Genomic DNA, 7,239 nt, shown 5'->3' with positions numbered 1-7,239 from the left:
GGAGGAGGAATGAGAGGGCCTGGGGTGCGTGGCCGTCTCCGTGGCATGGGGAGGGGTCCGGGGAAGCAGGAGGTGGCTAGCAGGGGGGGGGAGGTGGCGCGCGCGCGTGCCGGCGAGCGTCGGGCACGCGCCCTCGTCCTTCTGTCCGAGGAGGGGGACGACAGAAGGCAGCGGGGGTGGGCTGGGCCGCCAGCTGGAGATGGGCTAGGTAAGTCTCTCTCCCCTCTTTTATTTCTGTTTTTCTATTTTTTTCTGACATTTGTTTGATTTAATAAATATATTAAATCATTTAATTTGATTATGCCAATTTTTGCAGGAGCTGGATATTATTATACCAGAGCTCTTTTATAAATGGCATAATTTTTGGGCCATATTTCATATATATAGAAATATATTTCCAATACAAATATTTATCGAATTAATCCAAATAGCCAAAATAAAATGTCCATGAGCTCCTAAAAATATTGTTTTGATTTTTATCTCTGTCCAATATTTTTAGAGGGCATCATGAGCATTTTCTTGGACCCTTTTGGAGAAATTTTTATTTGGGTCATTTTCAAAAGTGATTCTGAGGGTTCCACCAATCCTCATTTCAAATTTAAATGAATTTTAAATATGATGCACAATTAGCTAGCTAGCCTAGGTCATACCAGACTAGGGATGTGACACCTTGCAACCCTTTCTGTCACTGGGTAAGGACACCGCTAGATTGAACCCAAAGCTAAGAACTTCTCCCATGGCAAGAAAGATCAATCTAGTAGGCCAAACCAAACTGATAATTCGAAGAGACTTACAAAGATAACTCAATCATACATACAAGAATTCGGAGAAGATTCAAATATTATTCATAGACAAACTTGATCATAAACCCACAATTCATCGGATCTCGACAAACACACCGCAAAAATAGATTACATTGAATAGATCTCCACAAGAGAGGGGGAGAACATTGTATTGAGATCCAAAAAGAGAGAAGAAGCCATCTAGCTAATAACTATGGACCCGAAGATCTGTGGTAAACTACTCACAACTCATCGGAAGGGCTATGGTGTTGATATAGAAGCCCTCCATGGTCGATTCCCCCTCCGGCAGAGTGTCGGTGAAGGCTCCAAGATGAGATCTCGCGGATACAGAAGGTTACGGCGGTGGAAATTGTGTTTCGGGTGCTCCCCGGATGTTTTCGGGGTACGTAGGCTTATATAGGAGGAAGAAGTACGTCGGTGGATGTCCGAGGGGCCCATGAGACAAGGGGCGTGCCCTATAGGGGGGGGGCGCCCTCCTATCTTGTGACCACCTCGGCTGCTTCTTGACTTGCACTACAAGTCCTCTGGATCACGTTCGTTCCAAAAATCACGCTCTGAAGGTTTCATTCCGTTTGGACTCTCCTTTTCTTCGAAATACTAAAAAAGGCAAAAAACAGCAATACGGGCTGGGACTCCGGTTAGTAGGTTAGTCCCAAAAATGATATAAATGTGTAAAATAAAGCCCATAAACATCCAAAAGGGGTAATATAATAGCATGGAACAATCAAAAATTATAGAGACGTTGGAGACGTATCAGGCCTGCGCGGCAGCATAGCCGACCGCGGGGAGGAGGGAGCAGGCAGTCCCACCGGCGCTTGTTTGAGCGGCTAGAGCAGGAAGAGCAAAGATTGAAGAAGCATGACAACCCATCTGTGGAAAGCCTCAAATCTGTGGAAAACAGCATACAACCCATCTGCCATTATTTCAAATAACAACCATTTTCTAATTCTTACGGGTTTTTTGGAGCCCATATTCTTTTTGTTAGCATTACAGCCCATATTGTGGCCACGATTAAAAAATTATACGAAATTTTGCATATGTCGGTGCGGTCTAAACTGTTTTTAATCCCGAAATTTCGAGTCACATTCAGATTGATTTTAAAAATAAATGTATATCAATATAAAATCCAATAAATTGTCCATGCAAGAAAATCAATGCAATTTAAAATCTCAAAATGAAAAAAAGATATTTGAAACTAATTGCTGGTTTGATGTGTTTTCAAAATGTACAACCCGTTTCTCATTACTGATAGGCCATTTTCTCGGCCAGCCAAATGAAGCTCTCCTCATCTTGAAAGATTTGCAGCCCAACAGGCCTGATAAAGTGAGTTACTTAACAAATCACAAAAATACTGGGCTAGTCATTTTCAGAAAGAAAAAAAACTACTGGGCTGGTCTATGGTAAACATAAAAGAAAAGGCTGTCTAGACAGGCCAGAGTGTCCCGCATAGCCCAGTTGACACCCTGCTTCCGTCTCAAAAACAAATTAGATAAATGACACTCCAATTATGGTGATTCACAAAAATGCCACTGCAATTTCCAAACTTTGAAAAATGCCACTGCAATTTTTGCAAACTTTGAAAAACGCCACTGCAATTTGCAAACTTTGAAAAACGCCACTCCAGACTTCGAAAAATGCCACTAGAAATGGCATGAAATGGCATTTTCAAAGGTTGGAAATTGTAGTGGCATTTCTCGGATACACCAGATTTGGAGTGGCATTTATCAAATTAACCCAAAACAAAAAAACTGGGCGACTTGCTGGGTCCCTGGTGTCAGCCGCTCATTGTGCAATTCTCTCGTTTATTGACTACGTTGACAATGGCATGGGACCCAGATGTCAGAAATCGCTCGCAGGCAGTACGCAAAGCAGCATGCAACGAGTCGCAACTGAGGGCACGCATGCAGCCACTTAAATCGCTGGAATTAATTAGGCTTAAACTTCTACATGCCGTTAATTATTGCCATGCCTTGGTCTTGCTGCTTTGCTCACGGGACTAATAAACTTGGACGGAGGGAGTACCTTGGTTGGTGAGAGGTTTGAATTAAGCCCTGCAAACCAGAAAGGAGGTACTAGTACATGTATGATCTGCTATTTATTCGTGTAGGATCGAGTAGGTCATTTCTCGAATTGAGCCCTGCAAATCGTAAAGGAGGTAGTACGTGTGTGATCCGCTATTTATCCGTGTAGGATCAATAATGTAGCTTGTCATTTTCTTCAGAGGTAGGCATTTTTATTAAAAAAACTGCCACTTCACATCTTGCATCGCAAATAAAACTGCCAGGAGCACATTTGTAGGCTAGCTAGTGATCAATCAGTAACTTGTAAACACTAAGTGAACAGAAATAAGTAACTGTTAATGCATCTCAATGATTCAGAGATCATATACAAATATGTAGCTCCAAAAGCAAAGATCATCCACGTAGGATCTTGCATCGCAACTAAAACTAACTAGTACGATTCCCATACATAAGATCAACATGTTAATGCATTTCAATGATTCACAGATCATATACAAATATGTAGCTCCAAAAGCAAAGATCTAGAAAAAACAATTGTTCTTCCTACTAACATGGATGCTTCTCTTGGCCAACATTCAGTACAGAGTGAAAGACAAATTTGTTTGTGAAGTCTACAATTCCTCTAGCAAACGTAAGTGGTTTCACCAACAGCTGGAACCATGAGAATGAACCACACATGATGGAGGAACATCCACTGCAATATGATTTGGTCTTCTCTCGATCACACCGCGAGACTATTTTCGCAATACAAACTTTAACTTAGGCAAAATGATGACCATTGTATAATCAAACCAAAGGAATGAAGCACCAATTGTTGGCCAGTAAATAGTACAGTACTACTTTTTTGCAGTCCATGAAGTGACTATCCAATCTTTGTGTCTATTTTCAAATGGCACTGCATGCAGTGACTATACTATTCTCTTGTGCAGTTCAACCAAAATTGCGGACACTTTGTTTTTTTGACAAATAGCAACGGGCAGACATCTCTGTCAGCACAAATATCAAGCAGCTAGTAAACATATCAAGCAGCTAGCAAACCACTAGTATTACTATCTAATGACAGTACAAAAAGAGTAGCAACATAGTAGCAAACCATGTACCTTCATAATGAACAGCTCATAGTGCCACCAATTGGATATAAAGGTTTGGAAAAAAACATGCTCCTAATGTTAAACCAGTTGGACTTTTTGTGCAGCTCCACTTAAATCGAGCATCCCTGTTGGCACTAGTTGAAGCATGGACTCACATATATAAGCATTCCAATTTCTTAATGGGAAAAGGTAGCAAGACTGTTTCTATAAACCCGTTTGAAGGAATAAATAAAGCAACAGCGGCTGATGTCAGGAAGGCATACATAGTTTTTTCTGAAAAAATGAGCCATTCCTGACATTTCCTCTTCTTTTAAGCAAATTTTGTGCAGTTCTACTAAAATAAAATGCCATAACCGCCTTGACAATTCAGTGACACTGTACAAAAGGAAATGACTTAACATTACATCATGATGTCAGGTATGTAGTCGACAGGCATTAGAGACAAACATACAGACCTCCTCCGATAAAATAATGAACATTAATTTTAACAAAGGTGTGACTAGCTTTACCGGGACAATTTGAGTGAACTCTACACCCTCTGTTCCTTAATATAAGACGTTTTTGCGGTTCAATTTAAAGTACCCAAAAGTCTAGTATTTAGAAAAGTAGGTAGTAGTTTTCTTGAGCACAATATCTGGGAAAGCTTGCCACACTTTATTTATGTCCATACGCTAATGCAAAACCATTCGAATACTACAAATATACACTAATCCAGTGGCTAGTGCAACAGTAGAGTAGTTAGTTTATTACAGGCTACAGTACAATGGTTTTACTGAACAGATTTCAATAAACTCTAGCACTGGAAGGTTTCTATAAGAATTAACAATACAAAATGTAAAGGTAACAAGTTTCAGCATTGGTCTACTAGTTGTGCATGAGCATTAAAGTGAGGTATGTAATCTATAAGCATTAATAGTGTAAAAATCTGAAGGTAGTAACAAGTTTCATCGTTGGTATACTGGCTGTGGAACAACATTAGAATGCCTTAGCTGAAAAATCTTTAATACATCCACAATCAACAGCTAACACTCAAATAATCCAGTGACATTAAATGGCATTGCTTAAATTTATCTGTGGCATTAGACTGAGAGCGGCATTAGTTAAATGTGGCATCACTTTAGCAGTAGCATTGCTTGACTTGACTGTTGGTGTTATACTAACAGCAAAAAAAGTGGCAATAAGAGCATGGGAGGCCCATTCGGACAGTGGGCACACCAGTACGATGTACCTCCCCGGACGCAGAGTGGTGAGGGAGGTATGGTTGCCCAGAGCAACAAATATCCAGGCAGCATATGTGGATTACGTCCCATTTTTGTTCTCTTTAGCCACCTTTTTCCTATGTGAGGACAACAAACCGACCGACCTGGTCATTCTCTATTGCGTTGTCATGCCTTTCTACCCTTCTCCGACCAAGAGACACGAGACTCGTTCCTTAGCTACTGATTTTCCAATTTTTAACCTAGATGTGGGTTCGATGCCTACTCTCTTGGACAGTACAGTCTCCCTTCCTTTCCTTATTCAACCCAGACATGGATTAGTCTGCATGAAGTAGGGTTTCCTTTAATAGTGCAAATTATGGTTTTCGCCTACGTGGCCAGCAGAGCAGAGGATAGCAAATTGGGAAGATGGTGGAGTGGAAAAAGATCCACAAGCAACGACGTTGCAGATGGGGCAATAGAACAAGGGTATGGTTCGAAAAGAGGTAGAATACCTGAGGGTCGGCGGGAAGTGGCTTCGCTCATGGTCGTCGTCCTCCGCACACACTACGGCAGCGAGCTTGGGGATGGTGGCCATCCCGCGCGGGCGCTAGGTCTGAGAGGACGGCCTTGTCATCAGTGTGTGACATCGCTCGCCGATGACGAGTGCGTCAACGCTGGACGTCCTTTTCTTCCCCGGCGGATCTATGACCACCGGTGAGGAGGGAGAGAGGGGCCTTCTTTTTTAGATCTGGAGAGAGGGTGGTAGTGTAAGAAGCAAGTGGGCAGCCCTTGGCAAGAAACCACTGAAGCTCCCGCCTATATATCTTTTTATACTACTAGTACTGGAGGTGGAGTAGTGGTAGAGTAGTTTATATTTTCTCTGTGTACAGTACCAGTTAGTCGTGCTTCAAAACTGAACGGCACACCATTAAAAAAATAAAGGTCAATAACTAATGCGGCACCTCGGCCAACGTGGCCAGATCGCATTTTGCACGAGAAATTACACACCATGTTTCGTTGACATGTGGTCCCGTTCCAACATATCAGTGAGACAACGACGAGTAGTAGGAGTATTTCCGAACGGACGTGTAGGCCGGGGCACCTCTTCGTGAACCGTGGCAAACTGGTAACCGTCCACGGACTCTTCACCTTTCCCTCTCGATTTGGAACTGATGTCGCACGCTCTTCCTCTCCCTCCTCCATTTTCCTTTAGCCCTTCACACTTTCTTCTGCCATTGTTCGATCATCTTCTCCATGGAGGGAACAGGCCGGAAACGACCCCGTTATTCTTGCCCCGATCTGAAAGATGACGTGGTGGAGGAACTCATTGATCGGTGCGACGTCATCACCTCAGCTAGCATGGCAGGTTCATTCAAGCCCATTCTCGACTCAACTAATAACATCATTACAAGGAACCCAAGAGTCAAGGAGCGGTTTGATCTCCCCTATCTTCTTTGCCATGACCCTGATGACTGGCGCCGGCACGACGGAGGCCTTGCCTTTGAAAGTTGACGCCGCTTGATAATGATACGTATGTTAAGATGCCATCGCTTGAGGGCAAGGCTTGGGCAGGCCCAAATGGAGATTGTGTTGTTTACATTGGGTCTAACTGCGAGTGGGAACTTGTGAATGTGTACACTCGTGACCGGGTTCCACTTCCAAAAATCTCAGCAGACTGCCCACATGTTGAGCACACCGGTATTGTATGCACATTCAAATAAGATCATGGTGACTGTCTTCTACGGAAGATAGCAATTTGTCGAGTTCCCAACCGCTCTTGGAATTAAAACAACTATGAAGTTGTTGCTATCTTCGACAAGCTTGTTGCCATCCTTGGTCGTTTGACTCGATGGATATTGCTCAAAAATCAGTTTCTGTACATGGATGAGTATTGTGATGCAATTCAATACGAGGGCCTTGTGTGTGCTGCCACCACTCGTGGCACCGTTTTTGCATGGCATACTCGTAGTTTCAGTATGTTTGTCTTCCATCGTAATTATAATTGTTTCATCCACATGCATGCGGATTAGCAAGTTTCCCGTTACTAATTAACCTTCTTCTTGTGTTTCCAAGGTCCTGTGAACATTCCACCACCTATACTTGAAAAAATTTATAACCAAGGGGA

The sequence above is a fragment of the Triticum dicoccoides genome, chromosome 6B (assembly GCF_002162155.2).
Source record: "Triticum dicoccoides isolate Atlit2015 ecotype Zavitan chromosome 6B, WEW_v2.0, whole genome shotgun sequence".
NCBI lineage: Eukaryota > Viridiplantae > Streptophyta > Magnoliopsida > Poales > Poaceae > Triticum > Triticum dicoccoides.
The sequence above is the reverse complement of the archived record's forward strand: the minus strand, read 5'-3'. Positions refer to the sequence as shown.